This window comes from Lithobates pipiens, unplaced genomic scaffold (genome assembly GCF_037356315.1).
Source record: "Lithobates pipiens isolate NorthernLeopardFrog02 unplaced genomic scaffold, aLitPip1_a1.2 Scaffold_3, whole genome shotgun sequence".
NCBI classification, from domain to species: domain Eukaryota; kingdom Metazoa; phylum Chordata; class Amphibia; order Anura; family Ranidae; genus Lithobates; species Lithobates pipiens.
Genome location: NW_027507790.1, coordinates 34274553 through 34288818, shown reverse-complemented (window position 1 = coordinate 34288818; position 14266 = coordinate 34274553).

Sequence of the window (14266 nt, the reverse complement as noted above, 5' to 3'; positions counted from 1 at the left end):
CACACACATATAAACTGGGGGTTCAGGTAACCCTACCATTAAAATAGGTGAATGCAAACTCCATTGTTATATGTTGCCCATAGCAATACAAAGCTGCACTATATGCAAGGTCTATTCAAGTCATGCGCCTTACAGGCAAACACTGTTGATGTGAATCAAAAGTACCCATATTAGTTGAATGCCATCAATTTGCCTGCTGACATTTATAAATGCTGTTCATAAGACTTATGACTTGATTTTCACCCACAGCAATATATATAGTTGCATAGGGGTGCACAGCCTATTGCATTAGGATGTGCACTCCAAAGCTCAAACAAACCTGCATTTCTCTGCAGCCTCAGCTGCATGGGGCAGTGAATGAAGAGGAGATGTCTTCCTGTTCATTCACAAACCGAAGCATAGTAAACATAGTTTACTTTGCTTCAGTTATGAATGGACACAGCGAACAAGTGTGTTCACTTTGTTCATTTAGAAAATTAACTATTTACTAACCCTTTCCCCCACTCTCCATCCTGAAACATCTGCCGCAGACATCCCGGGGGAGAGGAAAAGAGGGATGCCACCAGCACTTCAGGTATTTGGGGGGCAGCAAGGAGGAGGGAAGCTCAGAAAGTAGGGGCAATTAGCAAGATACATAGTGATTAGGGTGCACCCCCTGTGCACGCCTAGTATGTCCAGTTGCATCTTGAGATAGGGAATTCATTTGGTACTTGTCTGGGCTTCACCTCCTTCAGAAGGGAGCATACTCCAAAGCACCACATAATTTTCCAAGTGAATAAAAGTCTAAATGCATTATTTTTACATACAACTGGATAGTGTTTTTTAGAACTGGTACATTACAGCAGCACTCTGGTTTTACATTTTGTGTCCACATTAGACACAATTTCTGTCACATCTTGTCTGGATGTATACAATATAATTCATTGTACAGAATTTCATGTGGGTTTGAATTCATGTAACAATGATGATTAGCTACTGCAACTTTAACTAAGGTACTCAAACAAAATAAACTGCTCTAAATGTTCCATGTGTTTCAGTAAATCAGAAACAAAACCTAGTAATGCCATTGAAACAGTCACTTTGATTAAAGAGTTGAACAAGTCCATGTGCTAGAAACAAACCATTAATCCTATGTTTATTTTACAATGTTATACAAGTTCTAGGTTTGAAACAGCTCATATCCCATATGGCTTTCTTGAGCTAATCTACTATTTTATAAAAATGTTGGCATGCCAAGGCTCATAAATGACCCTTGCAAGACTAGTGCCTGATTTACTACAGCCTGTTTACTGAACGCTGCTGTGAGGCCAGATGCTGGTTTTAGCAATCTCAGCAGATGGGAAACTTCACCTGTAAGAAAATAGGTAGAAATACAAATTATGCAACTCTTGTTATTTTTAGCGTCATTGATAATAATAGCTATGAACCTTTGTGGTTACAGCTTTATGGGACCATTACAGATATTCATAACACTGACACACTTATAATTGCACAATAGATTTCAGTTAAATAATAACATTCATAACTACACTGGAAATTTCCAAATGTATAATAGTGACCTAAACATATGGCAAGATGAATAAACAAGCTGATATTAGTTATTTAAAGAACTCGTGTTATACTCCGTATTGTACTTGAAATCTACAAATAGCATGCATGTTAGTGGGTACACCGTTTGGATGACAGAGTTGTGCTGCATAAATCCATGTGTTTAGTAGGAATGATTGAAATGTACCTGGGTCTGGTTCAAAGTTTTGTCATGTTACATGCTTAGGGGATATTTTAAAGCTTTATGTGGTTTCACAGAATATTTTGATTCTAATGCCTTGCACACATGATTGGGTGGCACAGTGGTGTAGTGAGTAGCACTCTCACTTGGCAGTAAGAAGGGTCGATGGTTCGAACCCTAACTACAATGCTACCAGCCTGGAGTTTGCATTTTCTCCCTGTGCCTGCGTGAGTTTCCTCCCACACTCCAAAGACATGCTGGTAGGTTAATTGGATGCTGTCTAAATTGACCCTAGTATGTATGAATGTGAGTTAGAGACCTTAGATTGTAAGCTCCTTGAGGGTAGGGACTGATGTGAATGTACAATGTATATGTAAAGCTCTACGTGTATTGATGGCGCTATATAAGTAACTGAAATAAATAAAATTTTCCGATGGGAAATGTGTGATGACATGCTGTTGGAAAGCCGACCGTTTGTATGCTCAATCGGACAAATGTTGTCGGATTTATAAATTTTCCGTGGACAAATGTCTGTTGACGGATTTTCCAAGCGTGTGTACATAAGTCTGTTGGACAAAAGTCCAAAGAACAAACACGTATACTCGGAAGCAAGAACGATCCAGAAGCTGTCAGTCTTGTAAACTAGTGTTCGTAATGGGGAATTAACATTCGTAACGTGGCAAATTATGAAATCTCGAAATGCAGCGCACATTCTCTTCTTCTTTAATGGGATAATAATGAAGCTGCTTTGCTGGTGATACTGATGGAGTTATTAGTGCTACACAAACTGTTGGTGATATATAAATCCTGTATTATAATAATAATAATAATAATAATGATATTGAAAACAAATTTTCAAAGGTTTTTTTTTTCTAGTGATATCAAGAATAATATTATGTTTTTTTATTGTTTATTTGGGCAAGTTACCACAACACCATTATCCTATAGTTTTTTTTTAAGATCAAAGATACAACTATGTTGGTGTCCCTTGTCAATTTTACAATGTAAAATGTTAAATGTAACTACCTACTCCCAAACTTTCATTTGAAGTAAAACACATAGCCAAGTATTATTCTACACAATTTTTTTTACTGTGCATTAAAAAAAGAAAACAAATAAAATTAGTCATGCTATCTGCCAATAAAACTTAACTAAAAAGTGCATTCTATGCACCCAAAAAAAGAAAAAAAGATTTGGTGTGTAGAAAATATACCAAACCAAATCATTATTATTCAACCAAAAAATAAAAAATAAAAGCCTCATGCATGTGTCTTAATATAGGGAGTCAACAATGCCAAGAATAGAATTGGTGAAAGCAGGGGTCCGTCATCCGGAGATCACTCCAAAAATCATCCGGATTATTCTCCTGAAGCTCCCGCAGCAATGACATATGACATAATTGGTCACGATTAATAAAGCAAACAATTTTTGGTCCAAGAAATCCTCCTCCTGTTCCTGGACTACTCTTGGGTCAAAGCAATAACTCCAAGGCCAATAATAACTAACTCCTCCTCTTCCTTTACAGGCAGACTAAGCAGAACCCCATGGCACGATATTTAACCACTTGACCCGCTTAATAACTGGATCAATTTTCAGCTTTCGGTGCTCTCACATTTTGAATGACAATTACTCAGTCATGCAACACAGTACCTATATGACATTTTTGTCCTTTGTTTCACACAAATATAGCTTTCTTTTGGTGGTATTTAATCACTGCTGGGTTTTAAATTTTTTGTGCTATAAAAGAAGAAAGACCGGAAATTCTGTAAATAAAAATAATTTTTCTTTGTTTCTGTTATAAAATCTAGCAAATTAGTAATTTTTCTTCATAAATTTTGGCCGAAAATTTATACTACTACATATCTTTGGTAAAAAAATAAGTACAAATTGGTGTATATTATTTGGTATGTGTGAAAGTTATAGAGTCCACAAGCTATGGTGCCAATATCTGAAAATTGATCACACCTGATGTACTGACGGCCATCTAATTTCTTGAGATCCTAACATGCCAGAAAAGTACAAATACCCCCCAAATGACCCCTTTTTGGAAAGAAGACATTCCAAGGTATTTAGTAAGAGGCATGGTGAGTTTTTTGAATTTTTTTTCCACAATTCTTTGCAAAATCAAGATTTTTTTTTCCTTTTTTTTTCACAAAATTGTCATATTATCAGGTTATTTATCACACACAGCATACCACAAATTACACCCCAAAACACATTCTGCTATTACCCCCGAGTATGGCGATACCACATGTGTAAGACTTTTACACAGCGTGGCCACATAGAGAGGCCCAATATGCAGGGAGCACCATCAGGCATTCTGGAGCACCCAGGCCAATTCTGACATTTCTTTCCTACATACAAAAAATCATAATTTATTTGCTAGAAAATTACATAGAACCCCAAAACATTATTTAGGTTTTTTAGAAAAGACCCTAGTGAATGCAATGGTGGTCGTTGCAACTTTTTATCTCACACGGTATTTTCGTAGCAATTTTTGAACGCTTTAAAAAAAAAAAAACAGTAAAGTTAGCCCAATTTTTTTTAGCAGAGTATTGGCAGGGTATTGCAGAGTATTGGCAGGGTATTTCAGAGTATTGCAGGGTATGGCAGAGTATTGGCAGGGCGTTGCTGGGTATTACAGAGTATTGGCAGGGCGTTGCTGGGTATTGCAGAGCATTGGCAGGGTATTGCTGGGTATTGCAGAATATTAGCAGGGCATTGCTGGGTATTACAGAGTATTGGCAGGGTAGTGCAGAATTTTGGCAGGGTATTGCTGGGTATTGCAGAGCATTGGCAGGGCATTGCTGGGTATTGCAAAGTATTGGCAGGGTATTGCTGGGTATTGCAGCGCATTGGCAGGGAATTGCTGAGTATTGCAGACTATTGGCAGGGAATTGCTGGGTATTGCAGAGTATTGGCAGGGTATTGCAGGGTTAATTGCCAGTGAGCAGCGCTGTGATCTAGCACACAACACTGCTGCCACTGATCTCTCCCCTCTCACACTGTATCGATCGGTGGACCCAGCAGTCACAGATTTTCTCCAGTGCGCACACCAGGGGGCACGCGAGAGCAGAATTCTGGGAGGACATCATAGTACATCCTCCCAGAGTTAAGCAACCACCCTGTAGCCGTCATTCGGCTATCGGCCGGTTGTTAAGCGGTTAAAGGAATATTAAATTTTTGTTATTTCACTTTAAGCATTTTTAAAATCACTGCTCCTGAAAAAAGGGTTTTAAAAACTTTTTTGCATTGATACATGTCACTTGGGGCAGTACCAGTGTCCCCAAACACTTCTTATGGCAATAACTTGCATATAATCCTTTAAAATTATCACTTTTGATTTTTCATGTTCGTTGAATCGTGTCCCATAGATATTAATGATGTTTGCATGTTTATATAAATTTTTTGTCTGTTCGCAAGTTCTGGTGCGGACTGAATGGGGAGGATGGTCGGCTCACCCCTAATGATAGGTTGGGCCCGAGCATGAGTTCCCAAATTTGAAGGCGCAACACCCAATTAGGGCGCAGTAAAAGCTTGTTGTTAAGGAGCAGGTAACCCTGATGGATAACACAGGCTAACCCAAGGTGCGGAGTCTAAGCACTAACCAGTGTTCATCAGGGTTCCTGATGGTGGAGATGGGTTTTACTGCATGTTAGTAACCAGTCACGGACCTCAGGGTCGCCCCACCAGGAGGTGAGCAATCCGGGTCTACAGATTTGTAGCACATCTTTTAAGTGTTTCTTGGACAGGCCACAACCTCCGAGCCAGAAAGCAAGTACATTGCAACTGGACATTAGTAGTTTGGTTCAAATGTTTCTTGTAGAAGAGTTTGTCTGAATGCCAGACTTTTAGTCTATTAAGCAGGAGACAAAATTCATATATAATGGTGGTCTTTTTCCTTTCTATAATATATGAAAGCGTTGTTCTTCCACTGGCAATGGTCTCAGAGGAATATATGATGTCATGTACTATTTATGGACTTTCACACAGGGGGTTATTTAGGAAAGGCAAATCCATTTTGCACTGCCAGTGCACTTGGAAGTGCAATCACTGTAAATCTAAGGGGTAGACCTGAAATGAGGGGAAGCTCTGCTGATTTTTTCATTCAATCGTGCGCAAGCTAAAATGCTGTTTTTTATTTTCCTTGCATGTCCCCCTCGGATTTACAGTGACTGTACTTCCAAGTGCACTTACAGTGTACTTGTAGTGCAAAGTGGATTTGCTTTTTGTAAATAACCCCCACTGTGTCATGCTGGGGGTTATTTACTAAAGGAAAATCCAGTTTGCACTGCAAGTGCACTTGAAAGTAGAGTCGCTGTAGATCCGAGGAAAATCCAAAACAGCATTTTAGCTTGCACATGATTGGATGATAAAATCAGCAGAGCTTCCACTCATTTCAGATATACCCCTTAGATTTAGAGCGACTGCACTTCCAAGTGCACTTGCAATGCAAAGTGGATTTGCCTTTCGTAAATAAACCCCATTGTGTTAAAGCTGAATTTTTATTGTTACAACACATGCACTTGATATTTTGTTATATGTGTTTTTACCTTTAAGGTGTCCCCTGGTCATATAGTGTGATCCGATTTTTGATATAGTGCACTTTATTCACTTGCAGTTGGTGTTTTTATTACACTAGTTGTTTTGCTTATTTTCACCATAAATTCAATTGTGATTTTTTTTCCCTAGGTTTATACCTGGGATGCATTCATGTTTCTAGTGCTGCACTTTTTCTATTACACAATTACACACAATCAGTCTTATTGTTTGTGCTAAAAGCTCACCTTTTAATACTTGTAGAGTGATAATTCTTTATATTGTTAGATAAGGGAGAGTTATCACTCTCTATTCACTTGCTGACCAAAAATCCCCAGCCATTTAAACAAAGCACATAGGGATATTTTTAAATACAAACATGGCTTTGGGTTCTCCCCTTAATTCATACTAAGACTTTGAGGATTTGTATGAATATCAAAAGAGGTCCCAATTCAAGAATCAAGAAAAAAAGCATAGGGTTCCCCCAAAAATCAACACCAGACCGTTATCCAAACATGCAACTTGGAAAAGCCTGGAAAGTGGAGACAAATGTGCCTCCCCCAAACCAAAGCAGGCCACTTGCCCTCAACATGGGGGTTACCTTTCATGAACCTCCTGGGGCTTGGTATAGATGAAAGGCTCTTTGTTTAAAAAAAGTCAAAGCTGTCATTTCCAGCAATGTAAATTGCATTTTTTCCTATGTAAATTTCAATTTTGCTGCAGTAGGTTGTAAGCATTATAAAGATGAGTCACCTCACAGGCAGAGCCAGGCACCCAAGGCATGTTATTCAAAGAAATTCTGCATTCTTAACATTGCCCTTAAAGCATTATTATTATTGCTTTCCACACATTTTTTTTTAAAAAACATTTCTATGTTTTGGTACACGTTCTTCAGGGTAATTCCAAGCACCCCCAAGACATTTATTTGACAATCCCTTGACTTTTAACCTAGAAAATAGTCATTATTGTTGTTTACCATTTGGTTCCTATTGCTGTCAGTGGGGTTTGGATAAGGCCTCCGAATTTCAGTAATGTTCACACAGCCTGCTTTGAACCAAACCCAGGTATGTTCAGCTAATTCCTACTGAACAGAGTTGGCACGAACACCCCCCAGTTCAGTTCGCACCAGAACTCTCAAACAACGCAAATGTTCAGACCCCAACTCTGAACTCTATTAAAGTCTATGGGACCCGACCATGAAAAATCAAAAGTGACAATTTGAAAGGCTTATTTGCCTATTTGAAAGGCTTATTTGCCTACTGGCCATAAAAAAAGGTATGGGGGACATGTATCAATGCACAAAAAGTTTTAAAAAAGATCATTTTTACAGGAGCAGTGATTTTAATGATGCTTAAAGTGAAATAATAAAAATGAAAAATTCCTTTAACTATAGTGCACTATTTGAATTTGAAAACTATTCGAATTTGAAAACTTTTGGAATTTCAATTTTATTCGAATTCCAAAACTATTTGAAATTGATATGAAACCTATTTGAATCAATTCGAATTCTGAAAATTCTAATTGATTTGAATATGAATAAACAAAATGAATTCTGAAAACAAATTAAACGGGTTAAACTAATTTAACTAAACTAATTTATGTAAACAGCAAATCTTAAACAAAACTAATGTTTTCGTTCTGCACATGTCTATAGTGCAGTCCCCTTAGTCTGCCTGTAAAGTGGCACATCTGTACCATGTATAGAACCTGCTGCAGCAAGATTGCCATTTATAAAAAAACAATTGTTACTATTGACATTGAAGCCCTGTACAGCTCTATCCCACATGCCATGGGATTAGCAGCTGTACAGAGGGTACTACAGAAGGGTTCTAAATATAATAATGCCCTAAATTAATTCATTTTGAGTGGATTGGATTACATACTCAATCATAACTATTTTTCCTTTGACAACTCCCACTACCTCCTGGTGTAGGGCACACCACTTCATTCCAGGGACACCCCACTTCATTGCAGGGGCACTCGACTTCATTTCAGGGACACACCACTTCATTTCAGGGACACACCCCTTCATTTCAGGGACACACCACTTCATTCCAGGCACACTCCTCTTCATTCCAGGGAAACTCCACTTCATTCCAGGGACACTCCAATTCATTCCAGGGAAATGTCACTTCATTCCAGGGACACTCCACTTCATTCCATGGAAACGCCACTTCATCCCAGTCACGCTCCACTTCATTCCAGGGACACAGGGACACACCACTTCACTCCAGGGAAATTCCATTTCATTCCAGGGACACTCCACTTCATTCCAGAGACACACCACTTCCTTCCAGGGAAACTTCACTTCATTCCAGGCACACTCCTCTTCATTCCAGGCACACTCTTCTTTATTCCAGTGACACTCTACTTCATTCCAGAGACACACCACTTCATACCAGAGACACTCCACTTCATTCCAGGGACACTCCACTTCATTCCAGGCACACTCCTCTTCATTTCAGGGAAACTCCACTTCATTCCAGGCACATTCCTCTCCATTCCAGGCACACTCCTCTTAATTTCAGAGACATACCACTTCATTTCAGAGACACACCACTTCATTTCAGAAACACACCACTTCATACCAGGGACACTCCACTTCATACCAGGGACACTCCACTTCATACCAGGGACACTCCACTTCATTCCAGGGACACTCCACTTCATTCCAGGGACACTCCACTTCATTTCAGAGACACTTCACATCATTCCAGGAACACTCCACTTCATTCCAGAGGCACACCACTTCATTCTAGGGACACTCCACTTCATTCCAGGGACACACTACTTCCTTCCAGAGACAAACCGCTTTCTTCCAGGGACACTTCACATCATTCCAGGGACACTCCACTTCATTCCAGGGACACTCCACTTCATTCCAGGGAAGCTCTACTTCATTGCAGGGACACTCCACTTCATTCCAGGGACACTCCACTTCATTCCAGGGACACTCCACTTCATTTCAGGGACACTTCACATCATTCCAGGAACACTCCACTTCATTCCAGAGGCACACCACTTCATTCTAGGGACACTCCACTTCATTCCAAGGACACACTACTTCCTTCCAGAGACAAAACGCTTTCTTCCAGGGACACTTCACATCATTCCAGGGACACTCCACTTCATTCCAGGGACACTCCACTTCATTCCAGGGAAGCTCTACTTCATTGCAGGGACACTCCACTTCATTCCAGGGACACTCCACTTCATTCCAGGGACACTCTACTTCATTGCAGGGACACTCCACTTCATTGCGGGGACACTCCACTTCATTCCAGGGACACACCACTTCATTCCAGGAACACGTCACTTCTTTCCAGGAAAACTCCACTTAATTCGAGGGACACAACACTTCAGGTGTGAATGGGCGTGTCATGTTAAAATGCACATTTTTTAAATGTTTTTATTGTGACAAACGTGCCCAAAAAAATCACTGTATCAGGGGAGGAGTGACAGCCCCGGCTGGAAGCTCCATTTGTCCTTTTTGGCAAATTTCTGGAGAGGTTTGTTTGCCCCCCAAAATCTATTTATAACCAGCCACCACTGGTACCAGCACACAGTGGTGGCCCGTCCATAGGAGGCGCCCGGGACCCCCCCCCCCCCCCCCCACCCAGGCAGTCATAAAAAAATAATTTCTGTCTGATCTGTGATGCTGAGCTTTTTACTCTGTCCTGTGATGCTGAGCTATATACTCTGTGCTGTGATGCTGAGCTATATACTTTGCCCTGTGATGCTGGGGCTGTATTCTCTATCCTGTGATGCTAGGGCTGTATACTCTGTCAGACTGTCCTATGGATATTTATTTCCATAAAAAGCAACCCAAACCAATAAAATAGAAGTGATCACAAATTTGTTTAAAAAGCAATATAGAGAGCAAAGAGACCAGGCCCTACATGTTTTGTCCAAATGGACTTCTACCGGGGCATCATATTGATGGTGGAATTTGGGTAATTGTGCAGGAACTAAATACCATCTAGTAAGGACTAGTAATTAGTCTCAAGGGCTACAATATTAGGAGTAGCTGATTTGTTTGCTTGCCAGATTTGAGCCCAATCTTGTTCATCTAGATGGAGGTGGAGATCATTCTCCCATTTTTCTGTGTAGGATGGAGGGGAGGAAGTTGTATATGAAATTAACTGGGCATATAAATCTGAAATCAGTCCTCTTCTGTGTGGGTCTGATATACAGCTTTGTTCAAAAATAGAAAATATATGAGGTGTAGTGGCTGTTGGTTTGTGTGGGGTCAGTAAATTCTTAAGGTATCTTGAAGGTATCTGAAGGTTTCTGTTTGTGGTATATTATGTTGCTCACATAAAGTTGGGAAAGGTATTATATTTGAGGATTGGAAGAATTGGTGGATTCGTAGCAGACCTGTTTTAGTCCATGCTGAAAAAGATTTTGAGGAGGACCAGGCCGGATAGAAGGAAGGGTTATGAAGGAAAGAGAGTAGAGGGTTTTGTTTATTTTGGAAACCAAATCAAGTTTTTAACCTGTCCCATATGGAGAGACTATGTTTAGTGTAGGGATTAGTGATAGATTTCCGTTGAGTGGGGGTAAGCCAGAGGAGATTTGCAGTGGAAAGTAGATCACAGTCCACTGATTCTAATGCTACCCATAAAGGTATTTCTTTAGTGGCATGGTATTTTGTCAATTGAACTAAATGTGCTTCATAATATTTTGTAAAATCTCGTACACCAAGTCCTCCTTTTATTTTGGGAGCATATAGAGTTTGTTGAGGTAGTCGTGGTCTAAGTTTATTCCAGATATATTGGATGGTTTTGCGTTGGAGGATGCCTAAGAAGTGTGCGGGAAGTGTTATAGGAAGTACTCTGAAGAGGTAAAAAATCTTTGGGAGAATGAACATTTTGATAACAGTTATCCGACCCATCCATGCTAGAGGTAGGGATGACCATGTGGAAAGTAATTTGGATAGTTGTGTTAACATCGGGGGATAGTTAGAGATATAAAGATCACTTGGATTAGCTGTGAGATTAATACCTAAATAGGTGATATGAGTAATTGACTAGGTAAATGGGAGAGAGCTGTGTAGTTGTAATTGAAGTTCAGGCAATAATGATACGTTTAGTGCCTTGGATTTTTGTGCATTAACTTTGAGGCCAGATAGGTGTCCAAATTCGGCCAGGATATTGAGAAGAAGCAGAGCTGATAAAAGGGGATTAGTGAGGAAAATTAGGACATTGTCTGCGAATAGGCATATTTTATGATGATTGCCTCCAAGTTCCAAACCTCTGATATCAGTATTAGATCGGATAAGTTGGGCTAGGGGTTCTATTGCTAAAGCAAAAAGGAGTGGAGATAAGGAACATCCCTGACATGTTCCTTTTTCAATAGTAAAAGAGTCTGAGCGGAATCCAGAATAGGATATAAAGGCCTTTGGATCTTGATATAGGGCAGAAATCCATCTTAGGAAGTGTGTACCAAATCCCAATTTATGGAAAATTTAATTTAAATAGGGCCAGGACAAGGTATCGAATGCCTTTTTAATATCTAGTGAGAGGAAGCAAGTTTGGATGTTTCGAGCACATGCTATGTGAGCTAATATTGAAGCTTGACGTACGTTATCTCCTACTTGTCTTGAAGGAATAAATCCAGGTTGGTCTCGGTGTATTAAAGTGCCTATAATAGGATTAAGTCTGGTAGAGATGATTTTAGCCAGTAATTTAATGTCTACATTAAGTATTGATATTGGTCTATAATTGGACCAAGAAGTATCGTCTGCATTTGGTTTTGGTATCATAGAAATTGAGGACATGAGGGATTCTGGATGAAAGGAGCGGCCAATAAGAAGGGAATTAAAGGCATAAACCATAAGCGGTGACAATAAATTAGCAAATCTTTTGTAATAAGTGGCTAAAAAACCATCAATACCTGGGTGTTTGCATGGTTTTAATGATTTTATTGTTTGTATTTATAGTTCGGTAATAGGTTTATCTAGAGTTTCTTGTTGAGAATTAGAAAGTGAAGGTAAGTTGATTGAGGATAGGAGGTTATTTAATCTAGTTTGACCAAAGTCATGGGAATCCTTATAAAGTTCAAATAGTCTCTTTTGGAATTCATGCAGAATTTTAATGGGGTTACTAGTATAGTTATCTTTGGTCAGTTTCAATCTTATTGGTTTCGGACTGTAAATTTTCTTCCCTAATGCAAGGGTTAGGAAAGTATCAGGTTTATTAGCCTTCATATATAGAAAGTGTGTTTAGATTTTCGGAGAATCTTTTCCGCTCATTCCGTCAGAAGTAGATCAAGTTCTAAACGCGTTTTGTCATATGGTAACTTTGTTGATGAGGATGGATCAGATTGGAATTTCTCCAAAGCGTCATAGAATTCTGTTTCTAACTTCTTGCAAAGCTGTCTCTTTTGTTTATGGAAGTGAAATGCTTGACTTATACAAACGCCTCTGATACACGGTTTAACCACTTGGCACCCAAGGTACGTCATATGACGGCCTCGACTTTCCGGGGTTATATCGGCATTTTCAGCCGACGATTCCCTGCACCATAAGAACAATCATAGCGGCTGTTCCACCACTTGATCATTCTTACAGGTGGCGGGAGGGGACATCAATTTTATGACTTCACGCCCGGCCTCTGCATTCAAATAACGGCGCCGCCTTGGCTGAGAAGCCGTGATCTTTTTTTTTTTCATTTTAGGCTTCCCAGCCTAGAGGTGAGATGTGGGGTCTTATTGACCCCATATCTCACTGTAAATAGGTCCGATCATGCCATATTCCTATTACAAGGGATGTTTACGTTCCTTGTAATAGGAATAAACATAATCATTTTTTTTTTTAAATGTGAAACTAAAAAATAAAAGTAAAATTAACAAAAAAATAAAAAATTTAAAGCAGGGGCTGTCCCTGTGAGCTCATACGCAGAAGCGAGCGCATACGTAAGTCCCGCCCACATATTAAAACGGTGTTCAAACCACACATGTTAGGTATCATCGCGAACGTTAGAGCGAGAGCAATAATACTAGCTCTAGACCTGCTCTGTAGCTCAAAATATGTAACCAGTAAAAAAATGTAAAGCGTCGCCTATGGGGATTTTTAAATACCAAAGTTTGGTGCCATTCCACAAGTGTGTGCAATTTTGAAGCATGACTGTGCAAATACTGTGCGAGAGAAAAAGTTGCAACAGCCGCCATTGTATTCTCTAGGGTCTTTGCTAAAAAAACATATATAATGTGTGGGGGTTCTATGTCATTTTCTAGCAAAAAAATTATGAATTTTACATGTAGGAGAGAAATGTCAAAATTGGCCTGGATGCGAAGAGCTTCCCAATAAGTTAGAGGATTTGTATCATCAGCATTATTGTTTGCAATATAATCTTTGATAGCTTTTTCAACGATCTGTCTATATGAAGGCTGTGCCAGTAAACCGTCATATATGTACCATGTTTTATGGTTTGGTCGAGGGATCAATGAGGAAAGGGATGTCAGGTCTATATTATGATCAGACCATGTACATGGTAAGATAGTTGAGTCTAGGATATATGCTGAAATACTGACATTAATAAAAAGATGGTCTATGCGAGAGAATTGTTTATGGGGATGGGAAAAGTGGGTACATTGCCGTCTCACCGGATGTTGTTCCCTCCATGTATCTAGAAGGGAATATTGATTAAGAATGAAATGCAATTAAAACACCTCTTTGTTTATTATTTGCTGATACAGTATACACTTGAGGATATTTTTACGGCTAAAGAATTTAGGACAAGAATGGGATGAAAAATGTGTCTCTTGAAGACGTGTGCATTTAGTTTTGAGAAAGATCGTAAAGCTTTAGTTCTTTTCAGGGGTTCCATCGGACCTTTGCTTGCCAAAAATCCGGCGGACTTTAGAAATAGAACATGTTTTAAATTTTTCCACCAGAACTCCACCGGACCGAGAAATCCGTTCGTGTGTATGCTAGTCCGACAGACAAAAAACGACGATAGGGCAGCTATTGGCTATGAACTTCCTTAGTCTAGTCCA